This window comes from Macaca fascicularis, chromosome 11 (assembly GCF_037993035.2).
Source record: "Macaca fascicularis isolate 582-1 chromosome 11, T2T-MFA8v1.1".
NCBI lineage: Eukaryota > Metazoa > Chordata > Mammalia > Primates > Cercopithecidae > Macaca > Macaca fascicularis.
Genome location: NC_088385.1, coordinates 103,093,789 through 103,110,580, shown reverse-complemented (window position 1 = coordinate 103,110,580; position 16,792 = coordinate 103,093,789). Strand labels below are relative to the sequence as shown.

At 45.3% G+C, this 16,792-nt stretch overlaps 1 long non-coding RNA gene across 1 annotated transcript; it reads right to left on the bottom strand.

The window, feature by feature from the left end:
• Positions 1-9,900: 9,900 nt before the first annotated feature.
• On the bottom strand, positions 9,901-14,475 carry LOC102116374 (uncharacterized). The gene is made up of 3 exons (XR_282188.5): positions 14,236-14,475; positions 13,872-13,948; positions 9,901-10,401 (listed from the first exon to the last, which is right to left on the bottom strand). It is a non-coding gene; the product is annotated as an uncharacterized lncRNA (long non-coding RNA).
• Positions 14,476-16,792: the final 2,317 nt, after the last annotated feature.

Genomic DNA, 16,792 nt, shown 5'->3' with positions numbered 1-16,792 from the left:
TTGCTGCTCAAACATCTGGTTTAGGGCTTCCTGATTCTTGAATTACTCTTTGCTCAATTAAACTCCATTGAATTTAATTTGTCTAAGATCTTTCTTTTAGCAAGCCACTGAGACCCTGGAGTTGTTTGGTGTGACCACATATTCCAACTAATGAGATTTAGACTGAGGAAAGGGAATTTATCTTGGATTTTTTTTTCCTATAAAGCCAAACTACTTGAAAGTATAATTTACCCTTACTAAATACTTTCTCAGGTTGTTACCATTTGGTTTCCATCCTTCCCGTTTGACTGAACCTGCTTGTACTAAGGGTGACAGATAAGGTGCCACGAAACACTGGTTCAAAAGTCACCTTGTTACCAGAAAGTCAGCCCGATCCAGACCCCAAGAGAGGGTTCTTGGACCTCATGCAAGGAAGAATTTGGGGCGAGTCCATAAAGTAAAGCAAAAGCAAGTTTATTAAGAAAGTAAAGGAATAAAACGATTGCTACTCCATGAACAGAGCAGCAGCATGGGCTGCTCAACTGAGTATATTTATAGTTATTTCTTAATTATATGCTAAACAAGGGATGAGTTATTGATGAGTTTTCTGGGAAGGGGGCATTGATTTCCCAGAACTGAGGGTTCCTACCCTTTTTAGATTGTATAAGGTAACTTCCAGATGTTGCCATGGCATTTGTAAACTGTCATGGCGCCGGTCAGAGTGTCTTTTAGCATGTGAATCCATTACAATTAGCGTATAATGAGCAGTGAAGTTGACCATAGGTAACTTTTGTTGCCATCTTGGTTTTGGTGGGTTTTGGCCAACTGCTTTACTGCATCCTGTTTTATCAGCAGGGTCTTTGTGACCTGTATCTTGTGCCAACTTCCTATCTCATCCTGTGACTAAGAATGACTAACCTTCTAGGAATGCAGCCCCGTAGGTCTCAGCCTTATTTTACCCAGCCCCTATTCAAGATGGAGTTACTCTGGTTCAAACGCCTCTGACAACCTCTGTAAAAACATCACTGCCTCCCTCAGGAAGGGGTTGTTGTTCTCACACCTGAAGGGGTGGCCTGCCCCTCCACACCTGTGGGCATTTCTCGTTAGATGGAACGAGAGACTTGAGAAAAGAAATGAGACACAGAGACAAAGTATAGAGAAAGAAAAAGTGGGCCCAGGGGACCGGCGCTCAGCATACAGAAGACTCACGCCTGCACCGGTCTTAGTATGTATTGATCATTATCTTTACCATCTTAGAAAAACGGAAGTGGCAGGATAATAGGATCATCGTAGGGAGAAGGTCAGCAGTAAGACATATGAATAAAGATCTCTGTGACATGAATAAGTTTAAGGAAAAGTGTTGTGCCTTGATATGCATATGTAAACATCTCCATAAACCTTTTTAGTGCATAAAGAGCAGCATTGCCACTAGCACGTCCCACCTTTCACCCTAAGGCAGTTTTCTCCTTTCTCAGTAAACAGAACATACAATCGGGTTTTACACCGAGATACACCGAGATGCACTGAGATGTTCCATTGCCCAGGGACGGGCAGGAGACATATGCTTTTCTCTATCTCAACTGCCAAGAGGCCTTCTTTCCTCTTGTACTAGTCCTCCTCAGCACAGACCCTTCACGGTGTCAGGCTGGGGGACGATCAGGTCTTTCCCTTCCCACGAGGCCATACTTCAGCCTATCACATGGGGAGAAACTTTGGACAGTACCTAGCTTTCCTAGGCAGAGGTCCCTGTGAACTTCGGCAGTGTATGTGTCCCTGGGTATTTGAGATTAAGAGAATGGTGATGACTTTTAACCAGCAAGCTGCCTTCAGGCGCTTGTTTAACAAAGCACACCCTGCACAGCCCAAAATCCGTTAAACCTTGAGTCACCACAGCACATGTCTCTTGCAAGGACAGGGTTGGGGGTAGGGTCACAGATTAACAGCATCTCAAATACAGAACAAAATGGAGTCTCTTATGTCTACTTCATTCTATATAGACACAGTAACAGGCTGATCTCTCTTTTTTCCCCACACACACCTGTGGTTCCATGCCACTAATTATACATTAAATTATACTAAACAAGAGTAGGCACCATTTGTGTGTGCTGAATGGATTCTGTACAACATGAGAGTCGTTTGTTTGCTAATACTGGCAACCTACACACCTCTCAGCTGTGTGAGCCCCTTGAGGATAAAGACGGTATTCTTTATAACACCCTGACCACCAACACTAACTTGTGGCTTGTCCTAGATATTTCCTAATAAATGCTGGTGACACAGACCCACCCGCTCACCGACTCGCTCACGAAGCACACACTTGACACATGTTAACCTTCAGGTAAAGTTCTGTTCAACTCCTAGCTGGATTCCTCCGAGAGTTGCAGTGTTCCTCCCATGGATAGGTGTCAGGGGAAGGAAAGCAAGGGAAGTTCTGCTGGTTTTTTTGCTTGTTGCTGATGTTATGATATCACTGACGAATGCGAAGGAGTGCAGGGAACTTACCACAAAATATGACTCCGTGGGATAATGAGTATTTTCCTTGTTGAGACAGGGTCTTGCTCTGTCACCCAAGCTGTAGTACAGTGGCTTGATCAACAGCTTACTGTAGCTTCTACCACCCAGCTATTTTTTTTTTTTTTTTTTTTTTGAGACGAAGTCTCACTCTTATAGCCCAGACTGGAGTGTAATGGCACAATCTCGGCTCACTGCAACCTCCATCTCCCAGGTTCAAGAGATTCTCCTGCTTCAGTCTCCTGAGTAGCTGGGATTACAAGCGCCCACCACCATGCCTGGCTAATTTTGGTAGAGATAGGGTTTCACCATGTTGGCCAGGCTGGTCTTGAACTTATGACCTCAAGTGATCTGCCCGCCTTGTCCTCCCAAAGTGCTGGGATTATAGACGTGAGCCACCATGCCTGGCCTAATTTTTTAATTTTTTGTAGAAACGAGGCCTCCGTACGTTGTCCAGACTGGTTTTGAACTCCTGGGCTCAAGCAATCCTCCCACCTCAGCCTCCCAGAGTGCTGGGATTACAGGTGTGAGCCACTGCACTTGGCCAATGAGTATTTTTGAGTTAAAGGCTCTCAAAGGCTAACAGATGCCAGAAGAGACTTTTCCCTATCTACATAAAGATTGGACAGGCCCACCAAGGAGAACAACTGTTTTTCCTCCCCACTTCCTGTCTCTCAATCCCTTACTTCTCCAAAGCACAGGCTGAAGTTCCCTTATCTGCCTAAAATCTGGACCTACCAAAGAAGAAAACATTTACCTCCAGTCCCTTCCCTGAGTTTTCATCAACTGAACCCATATCACAGGAAGTCTGCCAAGAAACCTGGACAGACTGTCATCATAAACCATCATCTGCTCTATGGGTCTAATGGACTTTGCCCCAGACTCGTGTATGTTTTTCAAGCCCATTGAATTCCCCTAAAAAAACATTAACCAGATCCCTAAAGTAATCCACACTTCCCCATCTCCCTTTCCCCTAAGAAGTAGGGCACATAAGCATCTGTACCTTTTGGGATATTGGGCAAACACTCTGTGATTCTCCCTCTGTACACCATAGTAATAAATTTGTAAAGTCTTTCATCTTATTAATCTGCCTTTTTTTGTGAGCTGAATTTTCAGTGAAACTTCTGAGGGTGAAGGGGAACTTCACTTGGTCCCAACAAATGTAAAACAAGACCGGCCAGGTGCGGTGGCTCATGCCTGTAATCCCAGCACTGTGGGAGGCCGAGGTGGGCAGATCGTGAGGTCAGGAGTTTGAGACCAGCCTGACCAACATGATGAAACCCTGTCTTTACTAAAAATAGAAAAGTTAGCCAGCTGTGGTGGTGCGAGCCTGTAATCCCAGCTACTCAGGAGGCTGAGGCAGGAGAATCGCTTGAACCTGGCAGGCAGAGTTTGCAGTGAGCCCAGGTCATGCCACTGCACTCCAGCCTGGGCGAAAGAGCAAGACTCCGTCTCAAAAAAACAAAACAAAACAAAACAAAAAAACTAAGACCATGTGAATGGTTCTCAGGAACAGTCAGCAACCAAAGTGAAATGATTTGTTTTTCAACAGTGAATCCTCAAGGCTGTTGTTCATTCATTCACAAATATTTGTTGAGCACCTACTGTATGCTAGGCACTGGGTTAGACGCCGAGGATACAGTAGTGACCGAAATAGACACCATCCTTGCTTTTCCTAATTTCCTAGAGCTGCTATAACAAAGTACCATAAACTGGGTGGCTTAAAACAACAGAAATGTACTGTCTCACAGTTCTGGAGACTAGAAATACAAGATTAAGGTGTTGGCGGTGCCATGCTCCCTCTGAAAGCCATAGGAGAATCTTTCCTGCCTCTTCCTAACTTTTGTTGCTGTTCCTTGTCTTGCAACTATGTAACCCCAGTCTCTGTTCTTTGTCATCACATGGCATTCTCCCTACATGTCTGCATCTTCACAAGGCTGTCGTGTTTGTTTGTTTGTTTGTTTCCCTGAGACGGAGTTTCATTCTTGTTGCCCAGGCTGGAGTGCAGTGGTGCGATCTTGGCTCACTGCAACCTCTGCCTCCCGGGTTCAAGCGATTCTCCTGCCTCAGCCTCCTTAGTAGCTAAGATTACAGGTGCATGCCACCACGCCCAGCTAATTTTTGTATTTTTAGTAGAGACGGGGTTTCACCATGTTGGTCAGGCTGGTCTCGAACTCTTGACCTCAGGTGATCCACCTGCCTCGGCCTCCCAAAGTGTTGGGATTACAGGCATGAGCCACCGCACCCAGCAACGCTGTCTTCTTATAAGGACACCAGTCACATTGGGCTAGGGGCCCACTCTTCTGCCGTATGACCTCATCTGAGCTAATTACATTTGCAATGGCCCTACTTCCAACTAAGGTTATGTTCTGAGGTACTACGGGTTAGTATTTTAACATCTTTTTTGGAGGTTGGCATCATCACACAATTAAAGATGAAAATGTCATTAGTAGTAAGTGCCAATAGTAACGAGAACAACAAGAAATCGTAACAGGTGGGCTGGACATGGTGACTTGCACTTGTAATCCCAGCACTTAGGGAGGCTGAGGCAGGCAAATCTCTTGAGCTTGGGAACTTGAGACCAACCTGGGCAATATGGCGAAATCCTGAGTCTACAGAAAGTACAGAAATTAGCTGGGCATAGTGGAGTGAGCCTGTAGTTCGTGCTACCGAGGCTGAGATGAGAGAATCGCTTGAGCCCAGGAGGCTGAGGCTGCAGTGAGCCAAGATCGTGCCACTGCCCTCCAGTCTGGGCGACACAGTGAGACCCTATCTCAAAAAAAAAAAAAAAAAAAAAAAAAAGAAAAGAAAAGAAAAGAAAGAAAAAGGAAGGCTGGCGTGGTGGCTCACACCTGTAATTCCAACACTTTAGGAGGCCAAGGTGGGAGGATCACAAGGTCAGGAGTTTAAGACCACCCTGACCAACATGGTGAAACCCCATCTCTACTAAAAATACAAAAATTAGCCGGGCGTGGTGGTGGACACCTGTAATCCCAGCTACTCAGGAGGCTGAGGCAGGAGAATCGCTTGAACCCGGGAGGCGGAGGTTGCAGTAAGCTGAGATTGCACCATTGCACTCCAGCCTGGGTGACAGACCGAGACTCCATCTTTAAAAAAAATGAAATCATAACAGGAGAAGCTAAGCCATGATTGAAGGGGATGGTTGGGAAAAGTTTTTCTGAGGAAGGAACACTTAACCTGAAGCCTAGAGCGTTCCTTGGGGGGAGAGCAAAACTGAAGGGGGCCCCAGGCTGAGAAGAAATTTGACAGATGTATGTTCATACATAAGAGACCCTCCACAAAGGTTCTGAGAAAAGCTGAGAAGAAATAGTGTCTCTCTCTGTCTTTGATGATCTTGACGGTCCCACACAGTTACATGCAAGTGGAAAATTCAGTTACTCAGTCTATCAAAGAAGGAAGGTCTGTCTTATTATTAGGTTCTCCTACTACTTAAGTGGTTGTTTTGTTTAGTCTTTTTAAGAACCGTGTTGAATGAGCCAAATTTCATTTATATTCTTATTCCTTTGGATCTGGCCAAGGCCGCCAGATTTCTGGATTAGCAAAAATTGATTCAAGTGTAAGATTTCAGTTAGCAGCTACTGGAATCACTGTGAGTGTTCAGCATGACACTGTTTAGTGAGCAAACCTCCGAAAGTATGCTTTTACATCTACCAGTCCCCTCCCCAACAAGCCTCCAAAACCCAGCTATTCTAAAGGGAGTTAAGACTTCCTAAAGCAGTAGACCAAGAACTGAGTGTCAGCTCCTTGGTTGAGTTCAGATTGCCTCTGACAGCAACTGGGCCACAGTATGTGGCACACATTTTCAGAGCCAGATGGGGACCGGGGGTGGGTTGGCTCCCCCTGGAAAGGCTGTGCTGTGGCTGGGTGGGGTGGGAAGTTAGCCTCCCTTTTCAGGGACAATGTGTCCCACCCTATGCCGGATAGTGACAGATCACAGCTCAGCCTCCCAATTTCACCCACTGGCCTCCGTTTCCCATGTCATCTGAGGTCAGAGAGAGGCCCAGGCCAACAGAGGTGACTCCGCAGCCTTGCAGGAAGCTGAAGCTGTGAGAAGAAGGATATGCTGCTCCATGCACACCCCTGAGGACCTGTCCACGGACAGGCCAGGGCTGCTTCCGGGCCAGCGTCCAGGTCTGCTGCTGAGGGCCAGGTGGTGTTGGAGTTGGCCGACACTCCCTCCTCCATCACATTTTCCAGGAAGGGGTGGCTAGGGACGGGTGGTAGGTGGGGATATTGTCAGCAATGAATGTTGGTGTTTTTGACCAAGAGCCAAAGTATTGTGTGTTTCTGGGGGTCTGGCAGACTGCCTCCACCCAGGGAGACATGCACAACGAGCTTGCCATCCCAGCCTATAGCACAGTTGTTTGAACTTTGCAGGATAGGATGGGTGTGGGTGTGTGGTTCTCACCATGAGGATCAAGCCTTTTTTTTTTTTTTTTTTTTTTTTTTCACTCCTTTACATCTTTAAGCAAATGAAGTAAAGGAACTGACCGGTGGACTTGAGGAGTGGAAAGGGGCAGTTTATTACCATTCTTGCCAGGTATTTCCCAGGGTTAGAAGTCAATAGAGAGCTCTTTTCTTTCTTTCGTCCAGTATTTGAGTTTAGGTCTCAACAGAGGCAAGTGGGCATTAATAATAGTTGTCCAGGCCAGGCGCAGTGGCTTACACTTGTAATGCCAATGCTTTGGGAGGCTGAGGCAGGAGGATCCCTTGAGCCCAAGAGCTCAAGATCAGTCTGAGCAACATAGCAAGACCCTCTCTCTCCAAAAAATTTAAAAATCAGCCAGGTGTGGTGGCGCGTGTCTGTAGTACCAGCTACTCAGGAGGCTGAGGTGGGAGGATCGCTTGAGGCCAAGAAGTTGAGGCTGCAATAAGCCGTCACAGCACCACTGCACTCTAGCCTGGGTGACAGAACAAGACCCTGTCTCTAATAATAATAATAATAATAATTTAAAAGTCCAGTTTGACACCATGGGAATATAATCCGGCCTTGTTGGGTTCCTGTTTATGAAAGATCTCCCTGCTGTGGGCTGACTCCTTCCTCACATAGCCCTCCTTGACCTAAGAAAACCCAGGAGAACAAAGGTGGGAAGAAATGTCAAAAATCCAGAAGGGCCAACTTCTGAGCGACTCCGGGAAGTTTTCTCCCAGAACAGGGTCCTGCCAGCAGAGAGCTCTTCCTAAGGAACCGTGGTGCTGAGGAGTGGGTGGAGCTCAGCACCTTTCACACGCCATCAGATCACAGCCTGTTTCCATTAGGACGATGGGATGCTGCAGCCTGTTTCCCACCTGGTGTAAATTGCAGGGGCTACCGCTGCCACCAGCAGGGTATCAGCAAATAAAACCAGGCCTGAGGCCATTTGTTACAAATTTGAGGCTTGTGGTATTTGAAGCTGCACAGTCATTCAAGAGACTGAGTATTCCACAGAGGAAAAGGCTGGTGGGGCAGTGCATGTCCCAGAAGAGACCAAGTGTTCTATGAACCCACAAAGTCTGAAAATCTATCAGTAGAAATTTCTAAAACGTCAGAAATGCCAGATTTGGCTAATCAAAATTCAGGGTGTTCCATTAAGTTTGAAGAACACTTTTTTTTTTTTTTAAGGATAACTATGTCCCAAATATTGCATGGGAGGATATACTTATGTTTACAAGGTATTTGTTCTTCCTTGTATGCTGTTGGTGAGAATGTAAATTAGTATAGCCATTATGGAAATGAGTATGGAGGTGTCTCAAAAAATTAAAACTGGAACTGGCATATTGCTGTGGCGGCATATTGCTGTGGTTTGAATACGTCCCCTCCAAAATTCATGTTGAAACTTCATCCCCATGGTGGTGATATATAGAGGTGGGACCATTTGGGGAGTGATTAAGTCATGAGGGCCCCACCTTCATGGATGAGATTCGGGCCCTTATAAAACGGCTTGAGTGAGAGGCTTTACTCTCATCTTCCTTCTGCCACAAGGACACAGCAACAAGACGTGATCGTGGAAACAGAGAGCAGTCCTCATCAGCTGCCAAATGCTGGAGCCTTGATCTTGGACTTCCAAGCCTCCTCAACTGTGAGAAAATACATCTCTGGCCAGGCACAGTGGCTCATGCCTATAATCCCAGCACTTTGGGAGGCCGAGGCAGGTGGATCACGAGGTCAGGAGATCAAGATCATCCTGGGTAACACAGGGAAACCCCGTCCCTACTAAAAACACACACACACACAAATTAGCCGGGTGTGGTGGCAGGTGCCTGCAGTCCCAGCTACTCAGGAAGCTGAGGCAGGAGAATGGAGTGAACCTGGGAGGCAGAGCTTGCAGTGAGCCGAGATCACGCCACTACACTCCAACCTGGGTGACTGAGCGAGACTCCATCTCAAAAAAAAAAAAAAAAGAAAAGAAAAGAAAATACATTTCTGTTCTTAATCAATTACCCAGTGTCAGGTATTTTGTGGTAGCAGGACAAATGGATGAAGAAGGCACATGCCATCCAGCTATCGCACTACTGATTGTATATCCAAAGGAAATGAAGTCAGTATGTCAAAGAGATATCAGCGTCTCATGTTCATTGCAGTATTATTCACAGTAGCCAAGATATGGAATCAAAGTAAGTGTCCTTCATGGATGTATGGATAAAGAAATGTATGTATACAATAGAATACTATCCAGCCTTAAAATAAAAAGAGGAAAATTATGTCACCTGTGACGACACAAATGAACCTGGAGGACATTGTGCTAAGTAAAATAAGCCAGGCACAGCAAGACCAAAACCATGTGATCTCACTTTTACGTAGAATCTAAAAAAGCCCAACTCATTAAAGCAGAGTCAAACGGTGGTTACCAAAGACTGGGCTTGGGGAGATGTTGGCTAAAGGATACAAAATTTGAGTTAGATAAAAGGAGTAAGTCCAAGAGATCTGTTGTACAAACAATGACTATAATTGATAACAATGTATTATATACTTAAAAATCACTAAGGGAATCGATTTTCAGTGTTTTCACCACAAAAAAGTAAGTATGTGAGGTAATGTATATCTCAATTTATCCATTCCACAATGTATACATATTTCAAAACATCATGTTGTACACCATAAATATATACCCTTATACTGGTCAATTAAAATTTATTTTCAAAAGCACTTGCCCTTTATCTAAACTTTACATTTAACAAATCTTCATCTATTTTCTCTGACTACCACACCCCAGCTGCAGAATGCCTCTAGAGGTTTCTTTTTCTTTTCTTTTTTTTTTTTTTTTGAGATGGAGTCTCACTCTGTTGCCAGGCTGGAGTGCAATGGCTTGATCTTAGCTCACTGCAACCTCTGCCTCCCCGGTTCAAGGAATTCTCCTGCCTCAGCCTCTGGAGTAGCTGACTACAGGCGTGCGCCACCATGCCCAGCTAATTTTTTTTGTATTTTTAGTAGAGACAGGGTTTCACCATGTTGGCCAGGATGGTCTCGATCTCTTGACCTCATGGTCCGTCCGCCTCAGCCTCCCAAAGTGCTGGGATTACAGGCGTGAGCCACCGTGCCTGGCCTGCCTCCAGAAGTTTCTCCTGAAGGCAGAGGCCAAAGGAAACCCACTGTGAATGCTGATGTCTTATTCACTAGTCTTTGAACTCTTCTAGGGGCTGGCTGCCAGACTCAAAGCATTGTTTGCTTATGGGATGAATGTCTTAATGCAGGGAACCTGAATGGCCAGTTGTCATCAACCCAACCAAAGGGACTCCACAAAAAAAGTAATGTTGTTGTTCTGTAATAGGTAAATGTCAGGTAGTTCCATTCTCAATGGCAAGCTGATGAAACTCACCCTTTCTCCCCTGTTCAGAATCTGTTGCCAGGTGGGTGGCTCGGCCTATTCTTCCTCTCCCTTCCTTGTTGCCCTCTCAGCCTCTGCAATGGGCCTGTAAGAAGACCAAACCCCATCAGCTCCTCCTTGGTATTTCCTCATTCCACGATTCAGAGCATCTCCCTGAACCTGTTTGCTTGAGCATCTGAGCCAATATTTGGCGGGGAAAGTGATTTAATTTTTTTAATTGAGGTGAAATTCACATAACATAAAGTTAACTTTTTTTTTTTTTTGAGACAGAGCCTCACTCACTCTGTCGCCCAGGCTGGAGTGCAGTGGCACGATCTCAGCTCACTGCCTCCTGGGTTCCAGTGATTCTCCCGCCTCAGCCTCCCGAGTAGCTGAGATTACAGGCGTGTGCCACCATGCCAGGCTAATTTTTGTATTTTTGGTAGAGTTGGAGTTTTACCAAGTTGGCCAGTCTGGCCTCGAACTCCTGACCTCAAGCAATCTGCCCACCTTGGCCTCCCAAAGTGCTAGGATTACAGGTGTGAGCCACCAGGCCTGGCCAAAGTAACCATTTTAAAGTGTACAATTCATTGGCATTTGGTACATTCATGATATTGTGCAACTTCCACCTCTATTCGGTTACAAAGCGTTTCCTTCACCCCCAGAGAAAACCCTGTACCCATGAAGCAGTTGGCTGCCAGCAATTTAAATTTAATTTTAAATTTTCATATTTTTAATTAAGCAAATTTAATTTCAAACTTGTCTCTTTAGAAATAGAGAGCTCTCCCTCAGACGGCCCCTTGTGAGGCTGAAGTGAGGGGAACGAGAGAAATGGAAAGAGCAATTCTCGAGTTGAGTCAGTGGACAAGACTGGTTTCCAAATCTAATTGCAGATCTCCCACTGGTTTATAGGATTGAAGGCTGTGGATTAAAAGGCTCCAGAAAGACAGGTGTGTGTGTGAAATGAGTCCCTGGTGGTTGACAGAAGAGGGTTCACTTTAAGGGATGGCTTACCAGGGAAAGTGGCAGAAGCTGCCAGACTATGCAAACAATGGGGAAGGGAGTCACAGGGCATGAAAGGGTCTTGTGAAGGGTGTAACCTGCTCACAGAGCACATTCTTGGGGACTAGGGTAAGAGAAGAGGCTCCAAAAAAGGTGCACCATAGGCTTGAACTTCTGGGTTCAGAGGGAGCCAATGAATCACCTTGGGGAGGTGTCCCATTGCTCCTTGGCCAGTGAGAGCCTGAGGTTTCCTGATTTACAGGAGTTGGTTCCTTCTCAGAAGAATACTTGACTCTCTCCTCTCTAGAGAGACCAAGCCTCCCTATTGTATGTAAAATCTGGTGCAACTGCATTTTTGGAGACCACTGGTACTTCCTGCAGTGACTTGCTTGCAGCAGTTTTCTTTATTCTCCAGCTGGTTTCAGCTTCCTTTAATCTCTAGTTGTTGACAGCAGTCCCTAGCTCACCACAAAGCTAGAAGCTTCCCAGTTTGGAACAGGGGTAATCCCCTTTGTTCAAGATTTGGGAGTTAACTATTGGGCCAATGCCCCCCTTTATTGCAAAGGTTGCAAGGAAAAGAACAAAGGAAGAGGAAGATCTGCTGGGACAGTTGGAGCTGCCAGGTGGCACAGAGCTGTACAGTCCTTCATTGAGCAAATGTTTGTTGAGGGCATGCTGGCACACGGCACTGCTCTAAAGATGCAAGTGGTTATAGCCCACCCTGAGCTACTGCATTTTATGTGCCAGGCACTGTTCTTGGGACTTTGCTTATATTCACTTATACTGAAGGACACCAGCCCAGCGATTATTTATGGGAAAGTGAGCTCTTCCCACCCTTGCCTCAGAGTGGGGGTTGCCCAAAAGTGGGGTTCGTCCCATGTCTATGCCTTCTCACCTGCCACCTCAACCACCAAGAGGAACTGAACCTCCCCTGCTACTCTAGCTCATGTGCAATAATCACAGGACACAAGGAAGTTGTGGTAACAAGAGCAGAAAAGTGGAAAAACAAATACCTCTACCCCTCTGCACAGATGCTGTGTCTGCCTCACAAATACCTTTAACCTCCATCATCTCGTCATTGCTCCCTTGCTCCATGGATGGAAGCAGCTGTCCCCTCTGTCTAGCTTTACAGACACTTTGCTTAAGCATCCAAGGAGATACAGTATTCAAATGGGATGCCCTGAATAACATGTCTTCTTTAGGCATCAGGCAGGAATGTCTGAAGGTGAAAAACCTTAAAACAAGTGCACAAGGGCCTTGTTGATGTTTCTAAGAATAGCGCTGGGAGAATCTCCTTGGCCTAGCCTGGAAGGTCATCATTCATCCTGGACTGGGGGGATGAAGAATCCTGCCAGTGTCATTCTATACACTCTTTTCTGATAAAGATACTTTATTAAATGTAACTCAATGCAATTTGATTTTATATCCTTAAAAGATTTCTTTCATACGAACAAATTCACAAAGTAAAAAAAAAAACAAAAAACGTTTTTTGGCTGGATGCGGTGATGCATGCCTGTAATCCCAGAACTTCAGGAGGCGGAGGTGGGCGGATCATGAGGCCAGAGATCAAGACCAGCCTGGCCAACATGGTGAAACCCTGACGCTACTAAAAATACAAAATTAGCCGGGTGTGGTGGCAGGTGCCTGTAATCCCAGCTACTCGGGAGGCTGAGGCAGGAGAATCTCTTGAACCTGGGAGTCGGAGGTTGCAGTGAGCCAAGATCGCACCACTGCACTCCAGCCTGGCGACACAGCAAGAATCTGTCTCAAAAATAAATAAATAAAAATAAAAATAAAATAAAATAAAATAAATAAAAATTAAAAATAAAAATAAAGTGGTTGTTTGTTTGCTTGCTCTGTCGCCAGGCTGGAGTGCAATGGTGCGATCTCGGCTCACTGCAACCTCTGACTCTCTGGTTCAAGAGATTCTCCTGTCTCAGCCTCCCAAGTAGCTGGGATTACAGGCACCCGCCACCACATCTGGCTAATTTTTGTATTTTTAGTAGAGTTGGGGTTTCACCATGTTGGTCAGGCTGGTCTCAATCTCCTGACCTTGTGATCCACCTGCCTCGGCCTCCCACAGTGCTGGGGTTACAGGCGTGAGCCACCGTGCCTTGCCTAAAAAAAAGTTTTTATTGTGTCCTCAGTGGGGATCAGAAAATATAATTACTATGTTTTTCCTTCTGCAGTTCGTCTGAAATTATATCTTATTTTTAAATTTATTCTTGAATGCCGCATACTGTCATTTTGTTTCCTATCCTGGATCAGGTTGCAGGTACTGTGTATGAGTGTGCATTTGTATATGAGTGTGAGAGCGAGAGAGAGAGAATGTCAAATTGAGGTCTTTCAAGTAAGGGTTAAAGAGCCATGTGCAAATGAGCTTCTGTTCCATGGCGGCCATTTAGAATCACAGTGCTTAGAAGAAGTGGGATAATGATAGGTTGCTGGTGATGATATTGCTTCCCTGGGACGCTTCAGGAAGGGTGAGGAGACTAATTGGCTGGTCTGGCAAACAATTCAAGATGAGACCAAAAGGAGGAGCCATCTGCTGGCAGGAAATAAATGGAAATTTACCTTAGCGCTGGCCCTTCCACAGTGGGTGCACAGATGGTGACAGGCGGAACCCTTAGGGAGAGAGCAAAGGCCCTCATCTGCCAAGAGAGGAACAAAGGGGATTTGCTATTACCTCCAGTGAACAGCCTCTTCTTTCATTTTGAGATCATCTAAGGAGTTTGCCCACATCACAAACCTGTTAGTTTGAGCTCGGTGGCCTTGGGGAGTTTCCAGGCGGTGTTACTGTGTAGAACTAAGAGTGAGGCTTTAGAGGAAGCAATGGAGATGGAAGTAATTGGTTTAAGATACTGGACATGGGCGCCCTCTAATCTGGGATGGCCTCATGTGGCTGTGCAGCACAGAACAGCAAGGGGGCACCACTGACCTGCAAAAGGCATTTCCTCCACACTCGGCTCCCAGCCCTGCTGCAGGTCCCAGTCCGTACAGTGCTTCAGAGCAGTCCTACTCCTGACTGCTTGGAAGTTGAGCCTTCCATCCAACTTTATTCCACCTGCTCAGTGTAGTCCTTCGAGTCTCCAAGCAGGAAGCATTACAAGGGCGAGTAGCTGCTGCAATAAGCCCTCATTTCTGCAAAGGGGTGGTAGTGTATGTTTTCCCGACATACCTGCCTCAGATATAGTAATTTCTAAACATATCAGTGGAAATAAAATAAAACCTCTTAGATGCAAATTATCTTGGTTGCAAGAGTAAGGAGGAGGGGGGAAATCAATATGAGTTAATAAAAGAACTGAACATACTTAAAATAACATGAAATTTTTTTCTTCTAATTCTATGAGAGGTTAAACATGTAATTTCTTTGCACTTGAGTACATTGACAGAATCAGTTAGGATAGCATTTTTAAAAATTTTAATTTTCTGTTTGGAAGCCATCACTGTAAGGACTATTACTGAAAATTTAAAGGTCAAATCTTTAAACGATATGAAAAATTTACCATCTTTCTTAACAAGAAGTCCTGAGACAGGACAGATGCAAAGTTCGTCAATTCAATGGCTCAACAAGGTTAAGAAAGATATGGGCTGTTTACAGCCTTCCTATTCCATTTTCACTTAGCAGGGCAGTTTTGAACCACCAGCTACCTCCCCTCATGGTCACAAGATAGCAGCCATGGTTCCAGTCATCCCACACAAATCCTACAACATCCTTTAGATGAATATTCCCTCCGTGTATGTGTGTGTGTGTGATCACAGAGGAAAACCTTCCCTAGGAGTACCTCATATACATGCAGCTTAAACTACTAAAACAAAAAAAATCTAAAAAATATGACGGTTCAAAGAAGAAAGCAATTTCTTTTCTTTTTTTTTTTTTTTTTTGAGATGGAGTCTTGCTCTGTGCCCCAGGCTGGAGTGCAGTGGCGCGATCTCGGCTCACTGCAAGCTCCGCCCCCCCGGGTTCACGCCATTCTCCTGCCTCAGCCTCCCAAGTAGCTGGGACTACAGGCGCCCGCCACCTCGCCCGGCTAATTTTTTGTATTTTTTTTAGTAGAGACGGGGTTTCACCGTGTTAGCCAGGATGGGATTTATTTTCATTTCATGTATCAATCCCAATGTGTGTCTTTCTGTCTTGCTCTGCCATTCTCTGGAGTCATGTGCTTGCTTGAAGCTGGATTAGCAGTATGACCCAATTCGCAGAAAGGAATTAAGAGAGAAAGTAACAAACAAGCATTCTCCTTCTTAAAAACATGGTCTAGAAATTAGACTCATCATTTTTTCTCACATCCCATTAGCCAAAACTTGGCCACACCTTGCAGCGATTGAGGCTGGGAATTACAGTCTATAACTGGGCATGTGCCTGGCCAACACTGAATGTAACTTCTGCTGAAAAGAAAGTGAATGTGGGGAGAAATTAACATTCTCTGCCTTACTCCCCTTGTCAATTTCTGCTTATGTTTCATTAGTCAGAATCACTTAACACCATGAGATTTAAACCACTAACAGCTAGGGAATGAGACCAACAGGATTGGTTTAGATCAGGGTTCTCAACCTCAGCACCATTGACATTTTGGACTGGATGATTCTCTTTGTTGTGAGGGCTGTCCTGTGCATTGCAGAATGTTTAGCAGCACCCCTCCCCTCTACCCGCTAGATGCCAGTAGCACAATCCCCCTCCCTCTGTGACAACAAAAACTGCCAAATATTGCTAAATTACCTTCAGTTGAAAATCACTACATTACATCAACCAGGATTTTGCCCTGGAGCAGGAATAGGATGCCCCCTTCCCTGAGTCGTTTTTAAAAGACGGACACTGCCGGGCGTGGTGGGCTCACTCCTGTAATCCCAGTGCTTGAGGGGCTGAAGCGGGAGGATATCACTTGAGTCCAGGAGTTCCAGACCAGCCTGGGAAACGAAGTGAGATTCCATCTCTGAAAAAAATAAAATAATTAGCCTGGCGTGGTGGTGCCCACCTGTAGTCCCAGCTACTCAGGAGGCTGAGGTGGGAGGATCACTTGAGCCCAGGCGTTCCAGGCTGCAGTGAGCTATGATTACTCCACTGCATTGCAGCCTGGGTGACACGGTGTGACCCTGTCTATAAAATGAAATGAAATGAAATGAAATAAAATAAAATAAAATAAAATGACAAACACAAAATCAGGGTTATTCTAACAGGAGTGACGGGGGCAATGACTGCTGGGCAGGCAGCCAGCAGTCATCAATGTACAATGATAGAACAAATGTCCAATAACGTGTTATCCAATGAAGGCTGGACACGGTGGCTCACTCTTGTAATCTCAGCACTTTGAGAGGCCGAGGCAGGAGGATCACTTGAGGCCAGAAGTTCAAGACCTGCCTGGGCAACACGGTGAGACTCTGTCTGATTTAAAAATAAAAAATTAAAAAAAAAAAAAAAGGAAAAGAAAAAATAACGTTATCCAATGAAGGTTTTGTCAGATGATCTTTAATTTATTTATTCAATATATATGTAT